The sequence below is a fragment of the Pagrus pagrus genome (genome assembly GCF_965226575.1).
Source record: "Pagrus pagrus genome assembly, chromosome: 16".
Classification (NCBI taxonomy): Eukaryota; Metazoa; Chordata; class Actinopteri; order Spariformes; family Sparidae; genus Pagrus; species Pagrus pagrus.
In genome coordinates, this window is record NC_140200.1 from 9,159,924 (window position 1) to 9,172,184 (window position 12,261).

The following is a 12,261-nucleotide window of genomic DNA, read 5'->3' on the forward strand; positions in this document are numbered from 1 at the left end:
CTATTTCTGTTTAATTAGGATAGTTATTCCTCATGCATGTTGATGGTTTTCTGACTTATCTGCGTCATTAGAGTCATAAAATTAAGACTGCTTTTTATGGCTGAGGGTAAATGAAAGGGTCTCACACTGAAAACAGCTCTGTGTTTCTCTGCTTACACCTGTGTCATCTTTTGTCCACAGAGGCCACCAGAATCAACAACACATAAAAGTAGCTTTGAGGATTAATCTAAACTGTAAAAATAACAATTTCATTTAATTATTAGTCATTTTATTTTAGAATAAAGGTTTTTCTTACACCCCTTAAAATCAAGAAGGCCTCGTGACCTCCTGTAAAGCTTTGGCGACCCCTAGTGGGGGTCAGAAACACAAGGTGGGGAGCCAGTGTTCATTTGTTTTCACTAGCTTCACTATACCGGACAGTCTGTAATGGGGAGTGACATAAAGACAGAGCACACCGAGTCCCGAGCGATCAACAAGTCAACACTCCCGACACCTCCATCACTTACCATGAACTCCTCTCTGCTGCACCCCTGAACCTCCACCCTGAAAGCTGAGAGGGACTCAGTTGAAAAGCAGAAACGCAGAATTCTGGTTCACTGTTGGGGGGATTATTACATTTTAATTGGAGTCTTGCCCTTTAAATACATGATTTGGTGCAGGTCTGGCAGCATCTGGGCTGAATAAAATCCCTGTGACTTCCTGCGCTCAGCCCCTCGTCTCCTTCCCCCGTCACCCAGCTAATGAATCTCGCTTCCTGTGGACGGTCTGGTCAATATGAGGCTGGACAGCTTTGATTTGTATGTCCTGCCCCTCTGTCCTATTGGACTGCTGGTCAATAGGCCTGTCTTCCCATTACCCCGGCGATTAATGTGGCGCCCTGCCAAATGCTACATTGGAGTGAATCATGGGTGAGCTCTCAGCGGTCTCAGCTTCAAACAAGGATGCATGCCACTGAATAATATTGGACATTTACTTTACATCAGGTTTAATGCATGCAACAGACCTCTTTTCAGTGTGAACAGGTCTGTGATACACTCATTTAAAGTCTTGTTTAAAGTCAGACAGAGTATATGTCTTTGAATGACGACCACTAAATGACACAGCACTGAAACCCTTTATGTTAGAGGCGTTTAACATACGTAGGTGTGACTGAGGCCTTTAAATTTGTCATCTAATAAATGAAGGGATAGTTCAACATTATGGAAAATACACCAGTTTTCCTCCTTGCATGAGTTAGATGAGATAAAACTCTCGTCCACTGAATATTAATATACTTTATGCAACGCTAAGCTATAAAGAATGAAAACAAGGAGAAAACAGCTGTCCAGCAGCGACAAACTCTGCCCACCAGAACTTCTAAGCCCACAAAAGATCAGTTCAGTTTTGATTTGTTCAACCTGTTACTGAAACGGACAAGTTCTTTCCTGGGTAAAGTGATTTTCTCTAGGTCACTGCGACCTCTCGGCAGCAAAGGAAACGAGCATATGTCAGAAAATGTCAAACTGTTCCTTCTAAGGTTCAACGTGTAGGATGTGGCCACAGTTTTTGTTTGAAACATCAAAAAAATTAACAAACATCATCAACAGACTGTGTCGAAATTACAGTGTTGACGTCATGCATCGTTTTGCAGAGATGTTTCCTGAGGTAACCATGCTAACCAGCTAGCCCTGGCCTTTCCAGTCTCGTTATACCACTTTGTACCTCAAGAGGTGATATTACAGAAGTGGTGAGTTTTTTTTTATATTTCACAAGTTCTTTGTCAGTCAGTTTCAGAGGCTGTGTTTAGTCCCAGTTTTGTGTCCAGTCATGTTTGCCCCTCCAAACTTCCCTTCGAGTGGAGAAAATGTGGGGAAGTTAGCCTGTAAGGTTCCCTTTATGATTTTGTTTTTCAATCCTGGAAAGAGACTCGTTCAGTGACACAGCCTCATATTCCTCAACATTCACGAGGTCAGTGTATCTCCAGTCTGTCTCTTACCATGAAGAGCAGTTCAGTATTCATGATTTGACCTTCAAGTTTTCGAACACTAACTTGTTCATCCCTGCTCATGATAACAAGTATGTTTTTATGACGTATGTGTTTGTGTGCGTATGTTAAGCCAAACCCTGGCCTCAGCGTTCACTGCTTCATTTTTAACAGCTGGTCAAGGCTGATAGTGAATAATATGCACTCTCCATCGATTTACAAAGTTTTGCGGGAGGGGAAAGAGCCTCTTTCTGGCAACTTCTGTCAGGAGGGGGAGTGAATGTGCAGCAGCGAAGCATCCAAATCCAAACTTTCACTGGGAATTTAGAGAGACAGCCAGCGAGTTATAGCACTGGAAAACTAATTAGGATGTTTTGGGCTTGGAAAGGGGAGAAGTTGCCTGCAATGACAAAGGATCATTAGTTTTGCTGTCAATTTCTCAACTGTCGCGACGGCTGCAGTTATACCATAGTGCCTCAACTCTGACCCAATTATTTAAAAAACACTTCATTTTGTGATTTATTCAACAACTAAAAAAGTTATATTCTACACAGTCATGCACCTTGGGGAAAAAAAACAAAACCCTGCAATGTGATGCTGAGATATTATCATGTTCACTTGTCCAGATTCCATCAGCAAATTGTTGATTTTGGAGCTTCCAGCGGGAGGACGAGCGGCTTATCCAGATTGAGCTTTGCCTGGAGGTTGTGGTTCAGTGGCATCAATCACATCTCTGGGCCTTTTTTCTGGCAGAGCAGCGCCTCCTCTCCTCGGACTGGCAGCGGCAATCTCCCCCCCTGTGCGGAGCGGTGCCAGAGATCTCTCAAGAGGTTGTGTTCTTTCAATCCATCACGGCCGCGGCTAACATGACACCTTTTCATTAGTGCAAAGTGCTCCAGAGAAGAGGCACTACTACAGCCCAAAGTAGGCAAGAGGGGGCTAACACAATAGTATTAACTAGGCAGAAGTGGTAATGACACGCGGACGAGTTTAATGCTCTTAGGTTTATTAAGCTCTTGGGGGGGAAAAAAATTAACATTTTTAGTTTTTCTACTCTCTTGTCCTTTGTTCCCGAGCTGCCTTGTATAACAACTTTGAAAGAGCTTCAATAAAATTCATAGAAATTATTAACAATATGCTTGCAGCTCCATATTTTGTAAAAAAAATAAAAAATAAAATAGTGTGATGTTTTCTGGACTCTGGTTTTCTGAACGGAAACTGGAATAAGAAACTGCACAGCACAGCATCTACAGTATAGCTTCCCGTTAAAGAGCCTTAATTTCAGAATATATAAATTAATATGTTTCATCATCTTGTGATGGCACAGCCCTCTATCTCTTTAAACTTCTTAAGGAGGCTGTAAAAAAAAATGGAGTTTGAATGCCAAGTATGTGTTAAAAGCATCAATTTATGTTTGACCTAAAAATGATTAATATTGGCACCATAACAAAGTCATTCCCCATGACTGATTTATGTAATTTCCCCTCACTGTCATTTACATTATCAGGGGAAGTGCTAAAATCGATCTGTAGCCACTTCTCTGGCCTCAATTGATATTTCCGCCTTTTAAATTCTGGTGAGGGCTGGCCCGTAAATGCAGCCTTTGCACTTTATGTGCTTCATTCGTTTTATCCTGCTAAACACACAACTCTAATCCTATCAAAGGCAAGGAATATTCCAGAAAAGGCATTAGCGGGGGGCTTACGAGGCGAGACAGCGGCGCATTAGTATTCATGGAATTTCTTGGGACAGACTCTTGGTTTTAGCGGAATTATCTTGGGGAAACTCTGATGGAGCTCACGTCAACATCAAGCTACAAGCTACCATAAAGAGCCATTGGATGGTTGCAGATGGAGCCAAATCTGGACCTAGAAAGGGTGATGAAATTCAGAGGGTCAACAAGCTGAATTATTATTTCTCTGAACGACTTAAAACGTCTTATCATTGGAGTTGCGATGTCTTTGGATGTTCTACTATATGAGGTCTTGTAATGAAAACTGTAATCATTCATCTCTCGAGTACAGGCCGTCCTCTCAGCTGTCTGTCTTCTGTAAAAACTTGAGTTTCTTTTTTTTTTTTAAGTGTATGATCGACTGCTAAAGAGAGGCATTGTTTGGTGAATTGACACGTAGCTGATGCACTAATCCATAAAAAGAAAGGGGGACCAAACATGTCCGCCCAGTGTCTGTTTGCATCTAGATGTCATTCAAACAGCTAACTTTCAGATGTGACCTTCCCCACTCTGCCTGCCAACTTCATAACGTTTAACAACTCTGTCCATGTTTTGAAATATCTAGTGATAATTAAAGTACTCAAAAGGACTCCTTCTTTAAATGGAAATGATCTAATGCACTGCTCTGCTCAGTAAATAAATGTTCTCACTATATAAAAGATGTCATTTTGAGGAAGGAGATGAAACTTTATTGGAGTTGTTGCACCAACTGAACACCCTCCACCCTACCTACTGTAGAAACATGCCGATGTAACATGGTAGACTATAAAAGGCTTATTTTAGGGTAACGAAAACACAACTATTCTTCAAGGATTATGCACTAATCAAAACATAATTATGAATATTACATTCCATTTCTGTCAATAGAGCCTGCTAAATCCTACGCACTGCACCTTTAAGCGAATAGCCATACACATTGAGTTGAAACGTTTAAGTTGAGACACAAGCATGTTTTGTCTTTTAGAAATATTGTGCGATTCACACAAATATTTTACTATATATGTTGAGTAAAGGCAATGTCTTTTCTGCGTTTCTAATCAAAGATGGCAAGTTCAGACTGAACAGATCTCAGATCAGCGGGCTGAGAGGGTGAATCTAGATGAACGATTAGTGTAATGCTGCACATTATTAATAATTCAGGGACTAAAATATAAAGCCTGCCTCAAGTCTTGTCTCAAAATGACACACAATAACTTACATCACACATTACTTCCTGTGGGGAGCAATAATGTGCGCAACAAGTCTGCAATAACCCTGTTATATTATGCAATATCTGTGCTAAAGACCACAGGAACACCAATTCAATTGGTGTGATCTTGCTTCTACTTTTACTGCATGTGCCTAAGAGGCTTAAGAGTGAATGAAACTCATGTAATGACTAAGTGGGGAACAAATCCTTTGGGTAACATAACATTTTTCATTAAATGTCATGCATATTCTCATTTTGCCACAGTAAATGGTAAATGGTCTTGCATTTCTAAAGCGCTTTACAATACATTACATTCATTTACATTCACCCATTCACACACTGATGGCGGAGGCTGCCGTGCAAGGCGCCAACTGCTCATCAGGAGCAATTTGGGGTTCAGTATCTTGCTCAAGGACACTTCGACATGTAGCTGACTAACTTCAGCTAACTTCGAACCAGTGACCTTCCGATTACTAGACGACCCGCTCTACCTCCTGAGCTACAGCCGCCCCAGTAGGTGCGTGGCTCTATGGATGTTAATGTCTGTGGGTCCAGGCTGAAATACATGAACATCTAAAAGTTTAAAAATTGTACAGAAATATATGGTTTCAAGTTGATTAAGATAACCAATAATTTCACATTTTTGTATTTTAAAAATAAGTTCAGAACCTGTAGTTTGGTCACACTTGAGGGTTGAAAAGGCGACGATGTAGTGAGCAAAGGTGGAAGATTTAAAAATCCACACCTCTGATAAAATTTCCGTTCCTCTCTGAACCGCTGTAGAACATGCCAGGCATGATCCATCACAAACGTGCTTTCTTCCTCTGAAAGTGTAAAAAAAAGTAAAAAACATCCACATCGGGAGCAGCAGTTTGACGTCATGAGCGTGACAACATTGTGCTGTGCTCGTTCTTCTTCTCTGTGTTTACTGACGGGCTGCAAACCAACTTTGAACTGCATGCCGCCACTAACTGTATCCGAGTGTGTAAATGCTGCACTTTTTGAGTCAATGAAAGCATTTTGGCTTTATATTATCAGCTCAATTTATTGGCTTTAATTTCACCAATACTGATATGTAGTCAATAATTAAAATTTCCCAATATCGGATGTTGAAGATCCTCTTTTCCTCTAGCACCACCATCAGGTCGAAGTGTACACACGTTCCCCTTGAGGATGAATTGTAACGACTCTGGTGCCTTAGCGTTCCTTAAAGTTAAGGTTTAAAACACTCTGCTTTATGACTAAATATCAGAAAAACAAATGACATTCCCGTAAGCCTCAGCTGTACTTTGTGTGCAGTGCTAATCATGGTGAGCACAGTAAAACTGCAGCTAAACATTGGCTCACAAACCTTATCTTTGTGAGCGTGTTTAGCATGCTGATGTTAGCATTTAGCTCAAACCCTCGAGACCCTTCTTTCCCGACAGTGGCTCAACAGAATTAAAATGAATTAAATCCTCTCTGCGTCATGGAAATTCAGCCATTAAATAGACGTGTGATCTATTTCTAATCACCTATTAAGTTAAACAAATGCATGGCCATGACTGTTTCAAAGCTTATCAGTAACCACTGAGTAAACACAGCCATCTTTTCCAATCCTCTTCTCATGCCTCATTAACATGGATAGTCATATGATGTCATAATCTATAATCTCTGCTTTAGTTGCAAAAATGATATCTGAATGTGTTCATTTACGTTATATAAAGCCAAATACTGGCTGTTAGTGGACGTGAAATGGCGACACAATGTGAAACAAATGCTGACACACATACTGTACGCACTGAATGAGTTTTGATTAAGTTTTCTAAGTCTGATCAGCTGCACAGTTATTTCACAGCATGAGTGACATTTTGACAGTGTAATTTCTACCATTGCCTTCACTGTGTCAACTGCTATCAGAACCTAATGAGCCTATGAGATAATTTGGGTAATTAGTCGCCCTCCTCCCCTTCAGGAATATTAATGTTGCCCCAGGGGGGCAGTGAGACAGTTATAAAGTCAATAAGATCAATCAAAAAGCTAATTTAGATTAATCTTTGGTATTTTTATCAGAGGCAGACACATTTGTGGGTCTTCAGACAGCATGAGTGAATCCAGTTTGAATTGTTTTAAAGATGTAATCATTGAAAAGCATGTGACAGTGGTCCTATAAAGATGTTTTATCAAGTAAAATGGTGGTTCACTCCTTTTTTAGTGTTGTACATTACGTATATATCACAGATTATGGAACAAACAGCACTTCTTTGGTGAGTAAGTCAAAAATAATTCAATAGCAGCTGTATTTTCGTGCCACTTATGTAAAACATTTATTGTCATGAAACTAAACAGACACAACTAATAACAACCATGAGTGTAGAGTACCATCTGACTCCCGGCTGCTCACTGTCTAGTCACTGTAATTAAACTATGAGTGGTGCTGCTAGGTTACAGGGATGATTTGTCGCTGAGCCAGGGGACCATCCAGCAACACTTGAGTGTGTCCACTCATCTTAGACTGTTGTTTACTCCAATCTCTGTCCCGCAAAACTTGCTGATTTTCAGATAAAATGTCCTTTTAGTGAGATTTTTGAGTTTATGCTTCCCCTCAGGAGACACCAACTGTCAACCAAGAGCAACCCTCTCTCATACAGAATCAATACATACCAAAATGACTCCACATTACGGGGGCAGACGTGTGCGTAACGATAAAAAGGAGCAGGCGGTGCAGCAGATGGGGTTGTTTCATACACTGCTGAATCATTGTAATGAGAACAGGACACATCCACAGCTTATAGCCTGATCTATGCTTCTCACAACCCAAACCGACAGGACAGGTAAGGGCTGCAAATGAAACCAAATTCTGAAAATAAAGCCAGCTGATTGGTGCGACCTCTTATGGTTCTAGGTGTTTCCATTTATTAGACAACGAAAGCCATTTGTATGTTATTGTTTTGCAAATATTTAACCCTTCCCCACATTTTATCTTTACCTTTCAAATAACATGTAACGTTAATCTAAGGAAAGTCTGGCTGGAGGCTGGAGACACGTTTGTCAGGAAAGTACGTGCCTGATCCGATGTCCCCTCGAATCATGAAACCGTCAGACATGATTTAAAGGGGCAGGGGTCCGCTGCTCTGACCGTATGGTATATCACTGAGATGGTGAGATGAACTGTGAAGGTATTAAAAAGTGACACTTCACTATGTGCTGAGGGCAGAAAGTGTGTATTTCTGGTGAAAATTGACACTGCCGCTGCATGTCAGTGCTTGCTGAACACAGAGGGCAAGATTTTGAGCTATTTAATGACATAAAATTAAAATGTTTCTATCAGTGTGTATTTGATTTAAAAGGCGATTAATCATTGTTTCTAAGGGCTACGGTTTGAGAATAACTGCCTTCACCCCGGAAGGCGGCGTGCATCGTGACATATTTGAACTGTTTGATTTAAAAGGCTTTTCACTTCATTATTTGGCCTATTAGCATCTCCTTCAGTGTTAGCGGCAGAGTGTTCTTATGTGGGAGCCTGAGAACAAAGGAAGATTCTTGCATATTCTGGCACCACTTTGGTCTAAAATGAACCCAAAAATCGCCGCTTCCCATGCCACAGTGTGACGTCGGCCGTCTGATTGAGCCGACTTTCTCCACGGCTGTTCACACTCAACATTTATCTGATGTGACATAAGTGTCAACCTTCAGCAGCTATCACCGTGTTATTGAGTGACTTTGTCAGTCATTTTGGCAGCCGCCACTGCTGATTCATGTCTCTCTCTGCAGAGCAGTTTGCACCTGCTGACAAAATCAAGTTTCACACATCAGTTCAATGTCAACTACCACTGCCTTGAGTCTTTTATTTTAATGATGATCCTAATTGCAGGTGACGGTAATTAACCTGACGCTGACACAGCTAGTCATCTGTGATGAACTGCACCCCAATTGGATAATGATGACATTATTACTTTGATGAGGAATTATCGCTTCTGATCAGATTTTTTATTAATAATTCAAGAGAGAATGTAAATGGGTCCATCTCAGCGTACATATCATTTGTGCTCAGAGGATAATAGCAAATGTATTTACAACCTCACCATCAATTCAAAGACATTAAACCAAGAGATCATTAAACTACAGTTAGAACTAGAAAATGTGTATTTCCTGCGAAAATACAGTGTGAATGTATGTGTGTGACAGCTGAAGTGATTTAGAAAAAAACTGCTGAATATACTGGAAAATAACTGCCTGAAATGCACAAAACTATAATGCATACACTGTTGAAAAACCTTCATGTAGTAGAAGTAGAAGTAGGAGTAGTAGTAGAAGTAGAAGTAGTAGTAGTAGTACAAGTAGTAATAGTAGTAGGAAAACTAGTAGTAGTAGTAGTACAAGTAGCATTAGAAGAAGTAGTAGTAGGAGTAGTTGTACAAATAGTAGAAGTAGTAGTAGTTCTGCCAAATGCCCTAAATGTAGTAGTAGTAGTGTTAGTAGTTGAAGTAGTAGTAGAAGTAGTAGTAGTAGTAGTGTTAGTAGTTGAAGTAGTTGTAAGAGAAGTAGTGGTAGTAGTTGTAGTAGTAGTAGTAGTAGTAGTAGTAGTAGTAGTAGAAGTAGTAGTAGAAGTAGTTGTAAGAGAAGTAGTGGTAATAGTTGAAGTAGTAGTAGTAGTAGTAGTAGAAGTAGAAGTAGTTGTAAGAGAAGTAGCAGTAGTGGTAGTAGTAGAAGTAGTAGGAGTAGTAGAAGTAGTGGTAGTAGGAGAAGTAGTAGTGGTAGAAGTAGAAGTAGAAGTAGTTGTACAAATGGTAGAAGTAATGGTAGTAGTAGTAGTAGTAGTAGAAGTAGTTGTAAGAGAAGTAGTAGTAGTAGAACTACTAGTTGAACGTATGCTGAAGCAGTAGCAGAACCAAAGTGGAACATTTCCCCACCATGAGAATGAATGGGGAAAATATTGCAGAAAAAGCTGAATATTTCAAAAGCTGAAAAGGCAGAACAGCTGAAAAGTCGCAGGCTGAATGGGCTTACAAAGCTGAACATTTAGAGAAGTGAACGGGGGAGAACAAAGGAATAGAACCAAGTCGACCGGGAGAGGAGAACGAAGAAGAGAGAGACAAGATGAAGTTTGAAGGCAAAGTGTGTGTGTGTTAGAGAGAGAGATAGAGGGGGAGGGAAAGAGAGAAAGAGAGGAATCCCATCATTCATTAAACACATTTTAATCTTGGAAATGTATGTAAAATTATCCTGAAAGGCCAATCCCAATCCGGCCTAAAGTCAATTCAAAGCTGTTATTGAACCATTTGGCGTGCTGGCATGGTTTTGGGTTCTTTTGAAAGGTTTTGTTGAAATGTTCAAACTTCACTTCACTACAAAAAGGTGAACATCACGGTCAGCGTATTTGAAGAAAATTGGGGCCGGTACATGATCCTGTAAGATTTCAGGACATCCTGTAAGGTCCTGGACAAATTTCGGTCAAATATTGTGGGTGTTTATTGAACTTAATGGCGATTCAGAGACTGCTGCAGACCTCGTGTTGAAAGCTTACAGTCTAGGTGAGTTATTAGGTGAGTCAGTAAAGCAGATGTTGCATTTGACCCAGCAGAGTCTGTGAGTGCTGATTAGAGAGGCACCTTGCAGAGCTTAAATCAGGATCAGTCACAAATGGTTAGGAGCATTTACCATCTTTTCATAAGGAGAAGATGTTTGTGCTGAGCAGGTACAGATGTTCTACGGTCGGTATAAATCTCCTTTAAATTTGTTATTTCCTGCGGGTGGGGAAGATTTTTAATGAGTGACCAGTGCCAATTTGATGGCAATATGATTTATAACAAAGGAGAATGATGTGAATGCACAGAGGACTATACGGACCTGTTGTAGCTCAACAGTGGTTTCCCTGATCAGACAGGTTGAGTCTGCTCCACGATGCGGGAAATGATCCCTGAAGCTGACGTGTTCCACTGACGTAGCTTCCATTTGTCTGGTGAGGCTGTGACCTCTTTTCTGAGTTGTAACAAAAAGAGCGAGGAGGAGGAGGAGGAGGAGGAATACAGCATGGGATGAGAAAGATGGATGGCCTGTCAAGGCTGAGGATGTGATTAGTGTGAGCGTTGAACACAGAGGGAGGGAACAGTTCGCACAACCTTCAGACCTCACCCCCCGAACTCAGCTGTCCATCATTGTACAACCATGGAGACGCTTCAGTGAGGGGTCATCCGGTGGCTCGTGGCTCCCTGCTGCTTGTCTCCTGGAATAAAAACTGTGTGCCAAAAGGCGACTTGAACATGAACGATACACACAAGTTTACAGCTGAAACAATTTGTCACCAGAGAGAAAAAGAATCGGCAGTCATGTTGACAGCAAAACTGTAAAAGAAATCTGGCTGTAGCTTTTATTTGTCTTGTGTGGTATTAAATTAAATATCTTTGAAAACATTTTAAGTAAACTGGGATGTGTACATTTTGTGTAAACCCACAGCGATGTCCACCATTGGTTTGTGGACAACCGTCTTAAAGCATCTCGGTTGGCATCAACGCCGTCGCCATCTTATCTTTTTAGAGCTAGAAGTGACCATATTTGGTAGCGACTAGTCAATCACAAGGTAGCCACACAGTTAAACATACCCTGCTTTATCGTCTACTTTACTCTAAATGGGACCACAATTTACAAAAATGATTATCATGCTGTATTGAGGAAGACTTCAAACTAGAGATTCAGACCAGAAACTCATTAGGAAATAGTTTACTGAGGGAATAAATCAAGTAAGAAGTAGGGTAATTTTCTCATAGGCTTTAAAAACAAGTAGATTCACCCCCTGCTGGCCATTAGAGAGAATGCATGTTTAAGGTACTTCCAAATCGGCTTCACTTTTCAGACCTAGAAGCTTCGTTCATACAACCCCAACACATTTAATTCAACTCTGTGCAGTATAGCAATTTGTAAATTGAAGGATGGTTTGTAAAATGTTTTAAGGGGCTGTAAATTCAATTTCCTCTTTAACCGATTGCACTCACCAGCTATTCTGTGAGGAGAAGCTTTGCAAGCAGATGGTAGAAGTGCATCGAGTGACAGCTATAAACTTGATTGTACTACAACATGCTGGGAGATGCTGACTTCTGATGAATGAGCCTTGTTTTCTGTTCCGCTTGCACATAATGTCAGTTTCCCCTGCCCTGACAGTATGCAGCAGAAACAGGGATTTACACAGGTAAAAGTCTGACCTTGTGTTTAGGTCTGAAGCTTGGGATTATCGAGCCCTTTTTCTGATTTCGTTTTGTGCCCCCAGACGTGACACATCAAGAACACCCCGTCCTTGGTCTTGGAAATGTCACCGACATAAAATTTAGTCTGAAAAGGAGAGATTTCACCCGGTCCCGTCCACAAATCTCGGGCACTATTTTTTCAGACCACTTGGGGGCA